Raw genomic sequence first — 15,837 nt, forward strand, 5'->3', positions numbered from 1 at the left:
GGAAGTTAACCTATAAAATATTTATTGAATACATGAATAAAAATCTTTATAAAGTTCACTCTAGTTCACTATAGGTTATTGTTACAACAGCATAAATAAAAGCTGATGTTTTCCTATAACCTACCTAGCAAAAAAAGCCATGACAGATTTTTAGATCCTCTTGAAATCCACTGACAATATTTTTCAGCTACTTACCATCTGCCACCCCATACCTATATAACACAACACCTCGATAACACTGCTATAGGGAAGTTTGTAACACTGGTTAGAGGATAAAGAAATAGTGTATGAGCCAGAAATTTGGCATTTTCTTGATTTCAGTGACACAATACTTTTCTTAGAACCCCTGGCTAAGGAAGTGGCTGATTTCAGTTGAGTTGTATTTGATGTCTCCTCACCAGCTGTGCATTTTTGATAGAGAGAGGAGAAAGAGGGGAAGGTGAAGGAAGTAGAGGAGTTAGTCTATTCATATTTCATAAGACCTTCCCTGTGAGCCCTGCAGTTGCCATCAGAGCTTACACACACACACACACACACACACACACACACACACACACACAGAGCGTCCCTCACACTCCAAGGACCACTGACCCAGAGTCAGTGTCAAGATGTGCAGCATGAGAGATTCTTTGAGGTCTGCACTTTGGTGGCACTTAGACACAAAATATTTGGTCACTTTTGACTTTCATAACTCTTGAAGCTGTGGGCTAGACCACATGTGAACTGTCTACTATCATCTTAGATACTGTTTCTTACGTCTGACTAAACAGAGCTATGAAGAAACCAGAACACAGATTTAAAATTAGAAAATACAGTGAAACAGTATAAATAACTTGCTGCTACTTTCCTACTCTAATTTAATCAGTAGTTCTGTATTACAAAAATCCACACAGGAAAAGTTCATCACAATGCATAATATAAAAACTAGAAAGAAGTTAGAATTTGAAAAATGTGATCTTTCTTTAGCATGGATACCTTCTAGCATAAGGCAGACAGAAAACCAATTCTAGAAATCCTTTTTTTTTTTTTCCACTAAGGTTTGCAATGATCAAAGTTTGGATAAAAAATAATTGACCTAGTATCGAATCAAGTTAAAATGGGCATTAATTCAATATATGAAATAGAGGTTCACGTAGGATTGCCAGACAGTGAATTAATTAATAAGGAAAATTAAGCCACTTCTCTATATAACCAATTACCTAGTAGAGTGAATACTTAAAGGCTATTGCATCATGGTAAGTGTAAAATCTGTTTTTTCAATGAATGTTAGACATAGCAAAACTTGATCACCTAGAACCTCGTGATCAAGTGTACGCATAGCTATCTGTAAATTTTTTTAAGAACATCTTAATTAGATCGAAATGTCATTACCTAATAGCAGATATGATTTTAAAAGCCTGAAAAAGAGGATTATATAAAGATGTGCTTTTGGGTTTATTACAATTCTTCCCTCCCAGCTGCCATAGGTCAGGGGTGTCCCAGGAAATAATCAATGAAATGGAGATGTGAATAAGGGAGATTTATCATGGCATAGGCTCTCAGGGTGACCAGCAATTTTGGAGTGTGTGAGGAGAAGGAACAGGAAGGGACAGAGCTAGAGATGAGGCTGTGGTTGTGCCCAGCCTCAAGAGGGTTGTGCCATTGTACTCTCATGTTACCAGACAATGAAAGGAAAATAATCCTTGAATGAAGGCTACCTCAGCCAAAGCATTTCCCAAAAAAGGACTGAGAGCTTTGGACTGGACAGTCTTCTCAGCAGTGAGGGGAAGTGATCTTTCAGTCTTGACGAGAGATCTGGTTGGTACTAAACAGCATTCGTGACACTGGATTCTTCAAATATTTATTAAATACCTTCTATGTATAAATTATGATTCGTAGAGGAATTCAAGGCTTTTAATACAAGTTCCATTCTCCATGAGCTTGATAGCATAGATGATACATAAATACATATATAGAATATACTTAATATTACTCTTAATACTAAAATTAAGTATATTGTATCAATTAATATATTTAATTAACTCTTAGCAGTTAGTAACTATTTAGAGACACAAAGGATATAAAAATCAAGAGCAATGAATATTTACAAAGTGTGGAGGCCATCAGAAATGGGAAGTATTGGAGAAAGCATCTTTCCATTTGACTTAGAACTATAAAAATAGGGGCACCTGGCTGTCTCAGTCAGTACAGCATGCAACTCTTGACCTCAGGGTTGTAAGTTTGAGCCCCACATTGAGTATAGGGATTACTTAAAAATAAAATCTTAAAAAAAATAACTATGAAAATAAATAGGATTTTAACTTCAGGAGATGAAAGAAAAAAAATATTTAAGGTATAAAGAACATTGTTAGCAAAAGCATGCAAATAAATATGAGTGAGACCTATCAGAGAATGAGCAACAAGGCCAGTCTGGCAGGAATATAGGGTATATAAAAACAAAGTTTGGGGAGATAGTGTCATAAAGGGAAGTTGGTATACATTTGAAAGCCCAGATTTTATTGGAGATACTACTGATCTCCACTGAAAGATCACTTACCTGTTTGTTTATGAATAGATGGAAGGAATGACATTTTAAGACATGACCTTCTCTCTAACTATTATAGCTAACTGACCTTTCCCAATAATTCCATGTATTCTCTAGAATCCTCTCCCTAGCGTAAACAATCAAAATGTTTTTCTTTGGTCGTGAGCCACTTGACTGGCTGTTATTCAAAGGAACTAAAACTTTTAGATTAAATAAAACTGTTTTTATTGGTCCTCTTAGAAAGAGTAATTTACCTTAAATAGTCCATATTTGTTTTCAGATGGTTTTTATACCAGATTTTTTCTTTTTTTTTCTGTTCTCCATCATATATAGTTTTAATCTATGCTAAATTTCATACTTGATCAAAGTTGGACCATTCTTCACGTCTATATAGGTTAAGTCTATCCCCTATGGACTCAACGGATATTGAAACAAGAGGAAATGCTTTGGTTAAAATATATTAAAAAAAAAAAACAGAAAGAAAAGAAAAAGAGAAGAAACCTTTATGGTCATAAAGATGCTACTATCAAATACTGGATCCTGAGTAGTACAACTGCTACCATTGCTATTGATAAATAATTTTCATTGAGCATTGACCAATTAAGAGACTGAACATTTGGCAAAGGATTTAATCCTCTTTAATCTTTGTAATTGAGAGAGTGAGAGAGAAAGAGCGTGCAGGAGAGAGCGAGCAGGACCCGGGGAGGGTCAGAGGGAGAGGAAGAAGCAGACTTCCTGCTAAGCAGGGAGCCAGACATGGGGCTCAATCCCAGTACACTGGGATCATTACCTGAGCCAAAGGCAGATTCTTAACCAACTGAGGCACCCAGGCACCTCAGTTAGGAACTATTTTTACTCTAACTTTCCAGATAAGTGAATTGCTAGAGGTTCCTCAGACAGTAGTGAAATCCAGGCTTGAACTCAAGATCTTTATTCTAAGACAACATCCCCGTTGGGTACAAAAAGAAGTTGAGGCTTACATATTAAGGAATTTATCCTGTTGAAGTCTAGATGTTGCAGCAAAGAACGGTTCTTGTACATTTCCAAATAGCCACAGAATATAACCCAAGTGAAAGTAAAATATTAGGTACTAATGTACTCTGCATCTCGCCAATTCATTACTGTTCACTTCCATTCGATGAAATGAATATATCACATCTTGTTTTTCAAACCTCTAATCCCTATTTTCAGCTGATGATCTTGACATATATTCTGAAAATCAGAAACAATCAAAAGAGAACAGATCTCTTTTCCCAACAATAGATCTGTCAGTCTACATTTATAAGTTTTTATCTGCCCTCCTTATTGGCTTAATAAATACCTGTGTACTTATCTAAGAGCATCTTAAGTACATGTACTCTGGATCCCATTACCTCTTATCTACTCAAAGGCTTAGGTCCTTCAGTTATGTGTTATATGTCCTGTATCATCAGCGTTCACTTCTGAATTAGCTTTAGACTCAATTCTTCTCTTGATACCATGTTTCTCTTGTGCTTCTTTGCTTCCCTCATAGAAAACCATCTCAAAAAGGATTGTCAATACATGTCAATTCTATTTGATTCCTCTCACCACCACTGCCACCACCCCCACCACACATACACCCTTTCTCTTGTCAAGCTCCTCTCTGTTGGCAGTTTGTCCCACTATTTCCACTAAAACTTTCTTGCAGATGTCACCAGAGACCTTTTATCTTGCTTAGATCCAATGGTAAGTCCTTTTCATCATCTTATTCAACTTTTCATCAATATTTGACATAGCTGATTCTTCCCCTTTCTAAAAACATACTTTTTTGGCTCCCAGAAAACAACAGTCTTCTGTTCTTCATCCTGCCTCAATGGCTGCTCTTTCTTAGTGACATTTTCTGGCTCTTCCTCCTCCAACCACTCAACACTGAAAGTTCAGAGCCCTTGAGCCAAATCTCTGGCCCTTTATTCTACTTTATCATACTATCCTCGTAGATAGTCTCATCTATTCTCCTCCTTTAAACATGATCTGTATGTTGATTTACAACTTTATAAATTCTGAACTGACCCTTCCTCTTAGCCCCAAGTTCGTATATATAAAAGATTTCTTCTCAGCTCTTCTTTGATAAGAAATAAGTGAAATAAGTCAAGCAGAGAGAGAAAGACAATTATCATATGGTTTCACTCATTTATGGAACATACGGAATAGGAAGATCAGTAGGAGAAGGAAGGGAAGAATGAAGGGGGGGTAAACAGAAGGGGGAATGAACCATGAGAGACTGTGGACTCTGGGAAACAAACTGAGGGCTTCAGAGGGGCGGGGGTGGGGATTGGGATAGGCTGGTGATGGGTATTAAGGAGGGCACATATTGAATGGTGCACTGGGTGTTATACGCAAATAATGAATCATGGAACATTGCATCAAAAACTGGGAATATACTGTATGGTGACTAATATAACAAAATAAAAATTATTTTAAAAAAAAGCAGCCTCTGATATCTGCAATGTTTCCATTTTTCTTGACATTTGCAACCAGTCCATCAAGATGTCCATCTCCAAAGGAAACTTTGATTCCTTTGTACCATCTCTGCAGATAGCATCCTTTTCATTCCACAGTCATCTTTGGGCTAGATAACACAATATCCTCCACACTCTCCACAAAATACTGAATTTTGTAAAAATCTGTGCCTTCTACAATGCATTCTCCAGGCAGGACTGAATAATTTCAAAAACATATAAATATGATAATGCTATTCCATTGTCATTACTTAAATTCTTGCAATAACTTACACTTAGAATTAAATTAAATGCAAGATTCCTAGATGAATGGCTCCTGAGTACTTCAACAATAATATCTTAAAAGGCTTTTCCCTTTAATTCCCTTATTTCATCCACACAGGTTTTCCTTTTGTTCCCTGACACATCAAGCTCTTTCCTCCCTCAAGCTCTTTGCATCTTTTCTTAATGCTGCAGGAACATTCATGATTCCTTACCTGGATCTTCAAATGAAGATTCCCGCACTTAGTTCAGGTTCTTGTTCAAATGATTCTTCAAAGAGACATTTCCTAGCAACTCCACCTAAAATGGCTCACACTCCACCCCAGTTACTCTGTATTGTTATAACTATTTATCTATTTTATTTTTTGTAATAGTTCTTGGAAAATAGGAAATTATCTTCACTAGTACTTATTTACTTGTCTACAATGGTAGCATCCTTAAAATAGAGAACTTCTCTGCCTGTTTCCTCACTATATCCCTGGTGCTTAAAGTGGTGCCTGACACAGAAATTAATGATTTATTTTTTATTTATTTTTTTTAGGAGTGACAATAGGTATAGATTAAATATTCCAAAAATGGTAGAAACAAAGTTTAAAATTCATTTGCATATTATGTCCTGGTATGATGCCCATATTTGAGGTCTAGACTCCAGAGGTAAGGCTAGCACTAATGGTTACTGAGCATCATCAGCTCTGCCTGCAGTTCATGGCCTGGTCTTAAACATAGCCTCTAGCCACCACATAATGTAGCCCTCTCCATAGGGGATATATCCATTAGTTACGGTATGAAGCACAGCCAAGGTCAATTTGGAAGTGTCACATGCACACATGGGATGTAATAACAGAAGTGATGCTACCAGGAAAATGGAAACTTTTTTTTTTAATTCACAATAGATGTAAATGAAAATATAAAATACACAGGAATAAAAGCTTTTTATTTTCTCTTTCTCTACCGTTGAGAAAGATCACTTACAGGTTAAAAAAAAAAGATGTACTATCAGAGAAAATTCTCTCCATTTATTTATTTATTTATTTATTTATTTATTTATTTTAATTTTAAGTTTAAAAAAAGACAACAAACAAACAAAAAACCCTCATCTAAATAAATCCAGGAAGTTACTACCTTTTCCCAAATGGTCATTTTATTTATTATTATTTTTTAAGATTTTATTTAGGGAGAGTGAGTGCACACAAGCAGTGGAATAGCAGAGGGGAGACGAAGAAGTGGACTCCCCGCTGAACAGGGAGCCAGACTTGGACTCAATCCCAGGACGCTGAGATCACAATGTGAGCTGAAGGAAGACATTTAACAGACTGAGCCACTCAGGCACAGCCCCCCACCCCAAATAGTCATTTTAAGTCTGGATACTAAAATGCTATTTCTAGGGACACCTGGGTGGCTCAGTCCTTAAGCGTCTGCCTTTGGCTCAGGGCGTGATCCTGGCGTTCTGGGATCGAGCCCCAGATCAGGCTCCTCTGCTGGGAGCCTGTTTCTTCCTCTCCTACTCCCCCTGCTTGTGTTCCTTCTCTTGCTGGCTATCTCTCTCTCTGTCAAATAAATAAATATAACCTTAAAAAAATAAAATAAATAAAATGCTATTTCTAAAAGGACTAAATAAATAAATAAATAAATAAATAAATAAATAAAAAATAAAATGCTATTTCTAGGTCCGCTGGTTCAAAACAAATCATATCCACACGAATAATTCTGAATGATAATCACGAGCTCTCATCATTTTGATATGCTGTCCCAGCCACTGGTTTAAGTGCTATAGTTACAATAATTACTTAACAATGCAATCCATATCATCATCACTGCCGTTTTACAGATGAAGGCATACATTATATAACCTACTGACAGACAGGTTTGGGTTTAAATCCAGGTAGTTTGATCCCACAATACATGTTCCTCACATATATTTTGTATTTCCTCTTATGTGGGTAAGCCCCTATTCTTTAGGGCTGTCTTATCTCCTTCTACCATGCTCCAGTTCTACTATCTGGGTAGATTGAGTCCATGAGCTTTTTCACTGCTGTGGGGAGGCCTGAGTCTTCTTCCAACTCATAAACAAACTGACTCATGAACTGCTCTTTCCCAAATAATACAGCAGCCACCAAACCCCTTAGTACTCTCAAGACTACAAGACTATGAAATATCCAATACTACAAGTTACATTTGTCTTACAAAACACACATCACATTCCGTTTTAGGGCAAAAAATTGAGGTACCTGTGCAGCAAAATAAAAACACTAAGTATTCCATAATGCGTTAACTGGTCTGCATGCTAACTTTCATAGAATTATCAGCGATCAGAGATGGTTTATGCATTAGAAATATGCAAAATAACTTCCTTCCTTTCTTTCTTTCTTCCTTCATCCCTCCCTCCTTTTCTCTCTCTCCCTCCCTCCCTCCCTCTCTCTCTCTTTATATCTTTTGGAGAACAAGCACTACAAAGTTTTCTTCATATTGTCATTATTTAGCTATTGCTAGCATCAATATAGATAAGAGACATTCTAATTTGATAGTTAAGTGATGAAAATTATACCCTTTTTAAAACACCATCTGGTTTCCATAACATTCTCATATTTAGTTTAAATCCTCTTTATTTTTACTTTACCCTATTATGATTTTCACACATTGGTTCATTTTGGAAATCTTTTTTACTATAGTCTTTCACATACGTGAGTTGCCATCCTTTCTCAAACTAAGTGACAGTAACTCTTTGAACTCTTCTTCAGGGGCCCTGATTTCCAGGCCACTAATCATTTTAGTTGGCATCTCTGAGTCTCACATATGTCTAGCTCTTCACAGTTTTGAAATGTGGAAATTAAGTTGCGCACTCACTCATACTCAAACTGAGACTTGTTTTCTGATATTTGCAATCATCCTGCAATGAAGACATTCAAGTATTTTTGTTGTTTTAAACTGAACAACTACCCCTGTGTAAAACAAAAAAAGGTGCATAATATATGAGCTTTCAGTAAAATCACATTGCTTATTCACATCAACTGGTTTCAGACCAACCTGATTTGTGTTCAGCCAACTATTTTCTATTATACTAATCCCTTTTGAATACAATGTCATTTATTATGTAACATTCCTCCAATGTTTCAAAGTCACAGGAAATCCTAACTCTCTCTAGATTTTAGCAATTGCATCCAAAGTGGTATCATTCTATATTTCACTGAAAATATTTTGATAACATAATTGAATAAATTCAGACTGAGGACATATTTCTGAAGGACAATACCTGATATGCCTACAGACTGTGATATTTGTTGGGTTTAATTCTCCATTCTCTGAGCAGTTACTTAACTAATCATTGCCTTAAAGTGGGTTTATTAGTTGAATTTGTAATAAAACTGTTTCACATAGCAATCAATAATAGTAAAAACTCTTTAGGTGTCTAAGTGCTATGAATTTTTCATTCATTCATCTTTTCTTTCTTTATTTAATTAATAAATATGTACCTTCTGCTATGCTCATTACCAGACTGAATATTAAAATATAATTTTACAATGCATTGATTCAAAAGAGAATTGAAATAAATGAAATCCATACTGTAGCTTTTGAAAGTCATAGGCTTGCTATCTCTTTTCTAAGCATATTTCTTCCAATTTCTGCAACACATATGCACCCACATAAAACTAGACAGAAAGAGATATATACAAACTGTACCTTTATTAATGAAACACTTTACACATTCGCTTACCATAATTTGTATATTTGATGGATATTTTAATATAAGCTTATCAAATAGCAAGCACCCTGTTACACACTAGTGCCCTAAAAAATCTTGTTTATATTATGCCATGGTCTAGGATGTTTGTCAGAGTCAAAAAGAACCAAGTGAAAAAACTCACTTAAATAAAAACATATTGCAGTTATTACCTTTCCTCTTAGATTTCCTAAGATGCCACTCACAATATTCCTTCACTTCTTTGGGCATTTTAAACCCCATATCTATGATTCTATGGCTGTCAGATGATTTGACTTTGTCCACTCTAACATTTCTTTTGTTGCTAAGAATCCATTCATACGTTTCTTTATTATTCTCCCCAAGAAATTTTATGCTTGTCAGAGACCTCAAAAATCCAGGGATAATAAGAACTCTTCTAGACAAACACATAAACAAATGCACTTGCTTACTGTGTCTGCCTCTTGACTTTTTTTTTTTTCTATATGGTTATGAGACAATATTGCTCAAAGGAAGAAATACTAAGGAAAAGTGAAAAAATTATATCTTGCTTCAAGGGAATAAAGCTATAAGGTTTGATTTTTTTCATCATTTAATCTAAATTGCACAAATCTCCAGTTATTTGAGCACTTCTTACATATGAGGTGCAGACTATTATACTGTAAATCTGGCTCTATCTTCAGCATTCCGCTCAAAGTCCTTTAGAGAAAGGATTTTGTTTACAGCTGACATGCATTTACCAAGCACTGTAGCTTTGCGGGTGTGCTTACTTACTTAATCACGGAACTGCCTGTCTGAAACAGAGAAATTTGCACCTTTGCAAAATTCACTCCAAGGTCACTGCCAGCCCTCAGAACATTGGCTCACCTGGCTGTCATCCAAACTGTCTAGTGGCTATTGAAGTCTCACTTTCCCTTGTCTACATAGGTTATGATGAAGGATATTTCAGATTAGACTCTTCAAGGTTCAAAACATCAAGACATAGTTAATCAAAGAGTTGTTCATACTTTTTGCCTATTACCTTTAAACTATTTAGCTATTAGAATGTTGAAATGGCTATGAATGTCAAAAGTCATTATAGTATAGTATAAGTTTGTATTTGAAAGTGTAGAGGTTGTTCATGTCTATGGATCATGGCTGACATTGAAGGCAAAGAAAGGTCAGAACAAGTGTGAGAAAAAGAACCACAAATTTGAGTCTGCATATATATTTTCTTTAACAACATTAAAAAGAAAGCTCAATGGGAAAGAGAACAGTTTCAGCTTTGTCTGTTTCTTAATACTACCTCTCTGTAGTTACTCAAGAATTTGTATTTGAAAATTCTACATTTTATAAGCGAAACAGCCCTTATTGTATGGACTAATTTCCTTAATTAGTTTAAAAATCAAGAAACTTTTTTGTGTATATTTAAAGTAGTTATACAAATATCTTTATTTATAATTTTTGTTTTGATTATTGCCCTTAAATTGTGTATCATTTGAAGGATGGTAGGGTTTTTTTTTTTTTAATTAATTTCTTTACTAGCTTTCTTTTACTGCTTCGTTAAAATTTATTTCTTTAAAGCTTTATATTATTTTTAGTCTGTATGCCTCTTTTTGTTTTTCTTAGTAGAACTATCTTAATAATTGTTGCTATCTAAACTATTTTAAAGCATGGTCAGGGTGCCACCCATATTTCATTTTCTCAATCTATTTTCTATTGTAATTCATTATTTATGTTTTTTTCTTAATCAAATATATGTACAAGTTATATGTACACATAGTCTATATGTTTGCTTTGTCCATTACTTATGCAAAGATGTGTTTGCCAAGAATCAACAAATGTTTTTTTCCAATTTTCTAGTGAAAATAATGAGAAAAATAATTTTCTTGTAGTTAGTATTTTGTGAAGACACAGCAAATATTAGATGCCCACTGAATAATTTATATTTGATTTGATGCAATCTTAAGTTCAGTTTTACAAACAAAAAATCAGTTATCTCTAAAAGTATTTTTTAATAAAAATATTTCCAATACATTTTTCAATATCTGCCTAAATTTACTACTGCAAATAGAAAATGAGGTATGCTCTTCCACAACTTTTTCTTACTGAAATACTGAGACTTCAAAATCTACAAATAGTTGGAATGAGAAATAAAACAGGAGTTCTCCCAAACATTTTTGTGATGTAGAGAATATGAAGGTTGCAGAATAGGCATTAAACTTTTCAAATTATATCATAAAGGCTAGAAATAGGTGGCACAGCGGTTAAGCATCTGCCTTCGGCTCAGGGCGCTCAGGGCGTGATCCCAACGTTATGGGATCGAGCCCCACATCAGGCTCCTCCGCTATGAGCTTGCTTCTTCCTCTCCCACTCCCCCTGCTTGTGTTCCCTCTCTCGCTGGCAGTCTCTATCTCTGTTGAATAAATAAATAAATAAAAAATCTTAAAAAATAAAATAAAATAAAAAAATAAAAAAAGGCTAGAAATAGCTTACATAAGAAATACTCAGCTGCTACTTCCATAAGATCACCTCAAGAACAGAAGTCTGGAATTATTAATATGTGTTGAGGGTAAGTATGTCATTCCTAGCACCGAATCTCTTGAATTCCTTTCTCCTCAATGTAAATGTCTAAGATGTTCTTTTACTGTTATTATTTTTAATTGAACTAATGTCCTCATTCATGGGTGTTGAATTTCCATATTCACTACTGATCCTAATGCCTTAACTAAAGCTACTGAGCTGGGTAGCAAAAGAAGGTCAGAAGTAGAAAGATTTGCTCCCTATGTCAGGACCTGTTTGGGGGAAGTATTCCCAGCTGAATCAGATAACAGTAGACCCTGAGTTCAGTGGGCAAGCCAGAGTGCCTAAGGGGAGTGGGGGAGTGGTGGAGTGGTGGTTTAATCATTTCCTATAGGCAGGTGGCACCTGGTATTGGGATATGAGGTATTTAAAAATGTCTGTGAGAGTTATTGGTTGATTGCTTCTTCAGCATCCATGCTTCTTCCTTTCCTCTCATTTTCCTTAGAAGAAAAAATTACAAATTTTCTGGAATTAATCCTACCCTCAGCTCTAGCAGAAGACTCTGACTGGCTTAAATTTTAGTGCGTCCATTGTTTTAAAAACAATAGTTGGTTTAGAGATGGACACAAATCCAACTGAGACCAAAGAGATGAATCCCAAGACTTGTGCAAAGGTTATAAAAAGTGTCTCTCCCTATCCATGGATAATATGCTATAAGCTTAATGAAAGTTAAAATACTTGGTTGTAGAAATTTTGCTACCAAACAGTATGGGGTTGCAGGTGGGACTGAGTTACATAGACTCCCAGGATGAAGCTAACACCGTGGAAGACAGAGGAAAACTAGAAGAGCCAGGGATGATGGTTTTCCTGAACCTCTACACTGAAACTTCTGTTTTTAAGCCAATAATGTTACTTTGTTTATTTGTTTAAGCCAGTCTGGGGGTTTGTTTTTGTTTCTGTGTTTGTACTGGTATTTCCTAAACAAAATGTCTTACATGATCAGTTTCTCAATGTATGCCTTAAGTACTGAGATTGGAAACCCTGGAAAAAAAGATACTCAGTATCTGAACAAGCTGGTAATTGTCATCAGGAGATGACTACAAGTCACGGGCTGGGCAGGACAACAGAAAATAAAGATGAAGCCAGGCAAAAATATATCAATGTTCTAGTCCTAGGCAGAGACAGAAGGAAAAGACAGCCCATTACTAAAAGCAGAAATCATGCCATCCTGTGAATTCTTGAGTTAGAAATCCAAGTGTAGAAATTTCAGTAAGGAAAATTGTACCATTAAAATTGGAATAAAACTACGCTCAGGAATCCAATTATGATCAATGAAGAATGGGATTATATTATAGCAGGTAAGAGTTGAAATAATGACATCTTAAGACCTAATATATAAGTCCACAACACTCCTTGGGAGGATGGTTTAGTAATAAATTCTATTAGATGTTTATTAATAAATGCTTTTTGCTTCTTGTCAGGATTTGTGTGGGACTAAGCTGACATTTAGTGAGAAAAAGGGGAATGTCAGGAAGTTTATAATGATCTCTTTTCCTATATAATTATGGAAGCGCCTCATCTTAGAAAGTGTAATGGAAAAACCAAAGAGAACTGGATAAGAAAGAAGACATGGCAAGAAAAATCATAGATAAGAATTGTACCATGATTTCTTCCCCGTGACAATTTACTACGTTATATTTTTCTTAAGAATAGAACTTTGATTATTACTCTGTCATGAGCATAGGAGGGTCCCCAGAAACACATATTGAATAATGCATTTTTTGCTTTTTCTTCAGAAACTTTAAAGCAAATGCCATATAGCTTCCAGGGGAATTTGTTTTTTTTCTATATGCATACCTCCCTAAGTAAAAACAATTCTAGAGAAATAACAAATCATTCTGACAAAAGCTCTAAAGAACAAATAAAAATTTGAGATGAGAATGTTATTCAAAATCAGAACAGAACCATATCTGCACATTCATCTTAAAAGTAACTTATTTTATTATTCTACCATTATAAAAAGGCATTTGGTATCATTGTAGATTAGATTATATCTAATTCTGTGTTTGGTTTTCTCTATAGTTAGGTCATATAAGCGCTCCATCATCAACTAAATTAATATTTATCCAGCCCCCACTGTGATAAATTCTCAAGGATTTGAGGATTTGTACCCTACGAATTCTGTATATGTTTGGTAAGTAAAGGGAAGGCAGTACCGTTATCAACACTGATGCTCTGGAGACAATACGTCTTCTCTATACACAACTTGTCCAATTGGCAAAAAACTTCTGAAAAGAAATCTACGCATAGGAGTGACTGGATAAATAAAAGGAAAAAAGTTATCCTTTTTTTTTAAAGGATTTTATTTATTTATTTGACAGAGAGAGAGACAGCCAGCAAGAGAGGGAACACAAGCAGGGGCAGTGGGAGAGGAAGAAGCAGGCTTCCCAGCAGAACAGGAAGCCCAACGGGGCTCGATCCCAGGACCCTGGGATCACGCTCTGAGCCAAAGGCAGACGCTTAACAACTAAGCCACACAGGTGCCCCAAAAAGTTATCTTCTTATAAAGATAGTAACATATAATCTCAGGCCTCTAAAAGTATCTGAGAAAATTATATCTCAACTAAATATAAAGATGACGTTAGGTCTCAGAGGAAAAGTGACTTGCTCAAAGTGACACAGAATCTTAGTGACAGATCAGAAGTAAAATAATGGTTCTTCATACTTCAAGTTCAGAAATACCAGTGAAATACAATATAAATATTTAAAAGGACCATATGAAGTTAAGATTTATGAGTTCTTATAACTGATAAATGGAGATATATTTCACCATAATTAATTTCATTGATTTAACATTCCAGGAACAAAACTAAATGTTCTAATTGCTTTCAGATAAAAGTATCAAATAACAGGTAAATTAACAGCAATTTAACTAATACCTACTATAAAGCTTACACAGTTGCAACTAAACATCACTGTGACAGAACCTCCAGATACTCTAACTCTGATATTGTTCTCCCCACTAATCAGAGGGTAAAACTAGATGACATTTTCTTCCAAAGCTTTGCATTTTTATAATAAAAGCTGCCACAATAAATATATTTTATAAGCTGTATGCCATGTCTAATGCGACATAAATTCCCTAGATTTTAATTCTGATACTTGAAGTTACTCATGAGTTCATTCAACAATAACGGGTTTATTCACAGCACACCACAGACTACTTTATCAGGCAACGTAGAGTGAAATATGTCCAAGTTAATGACAATTTTAGGAAGATATATAGAGGCAGCACAAATATTTTGGAGTAAAGCAAAGTTATTGTAGTTACTACCTAATCACTTGATCTACAATAGTTTAAAGGTAGATGAATGCAGATTTACTGCATTCTATTCTTCATTTCTGTAATGAAGGACAACTGAGAAAATTTAATATTTTGAGGCACTTGTTTATGAGAACTGAAAGCAAGGGAGGGAAAAAAACCCAACTGATTTTTGGCCAAACTGTATTACTTCATAAATGTAATACTGTATATCTTCCTTCCTTCCTTCCTTCCTGCCTTCCTTCCTTCCTTCCTTCCTTCCTTCCTTCCATCTTTCCTTTCTTCCTTCCTTCTTCTCTTTCTTACCACTTCTTTTTACTTTCCTTTTTATTTTGTAGCACTAAAAGTTGCATCTAGGTCCTTAAATATTTAAATACATGAAGAACTTCCACGACTTTTTTTTTTCTAGACTAAAACCAAAAAACAAAAGGGAGACCTCACTCCTCCTCCACTTCCCAACTATTGTTCTCGTTATTAGCATACGTTCATATATATTGGGGAGATCATACCAGGTAGAACTCTTGAAAAATAATTAAGCAGAAAGGTAAATATATATTTCTTTCATATCAATAACACACTGAATGTTCCAAAATTCAAACTAATTACCATGTAGTATTAAAACAATTCTTTTTCTTTCTTTCTTTTTTTTTCTTTTTTTTTAAATAGGCTCCATGCCTGGCATGGAGCCCAGCATGGAGCCCAACATGAGGCTTGAACTCATGTTGCTGAAATCAGGACATGAGCTGACATCAAGAGTTGGATGCTGACTAAGCCACCCAGGCGGCTCCTAAAACAATTCTTAAATATTTAGATTTTACCAAAACTGTGAGGAATAGAACAAGTGGTCCGTTCCCTACACAGCAGAAAGTGGTATTAACCTGAATAAATAGTGTAAACATAGACCTAGGTGTGTGTGTGTGCCTGCATAACGAGTTGAGACAAGGAAGAAGGATTGAAAAACAGTATACTAAGCACTGAGTAACATTTGCAAGTTAAGATCAATTCAGTAAAAAAAAAAAAAAAAAAAAAAAAAAAAAAAAAAAAAAAAAAA

The sequence above is a fragment of the Ursus maritimus genome, unplaced genomic scaffold (assembly GCF_017311325.1).
Source record: "Ursus maritimus isolate PB19 unplaced genomic scaffold, ASM1731132v1 scaffold_8, whole genome shotgun sequence".
In the NCBI taxonomy this organism is placed as follows: Eukaryota; Metazoa; Chordata; class Mammalia; order Carnivora; family Ursidae; genus Ursus; species Ursus maritimus.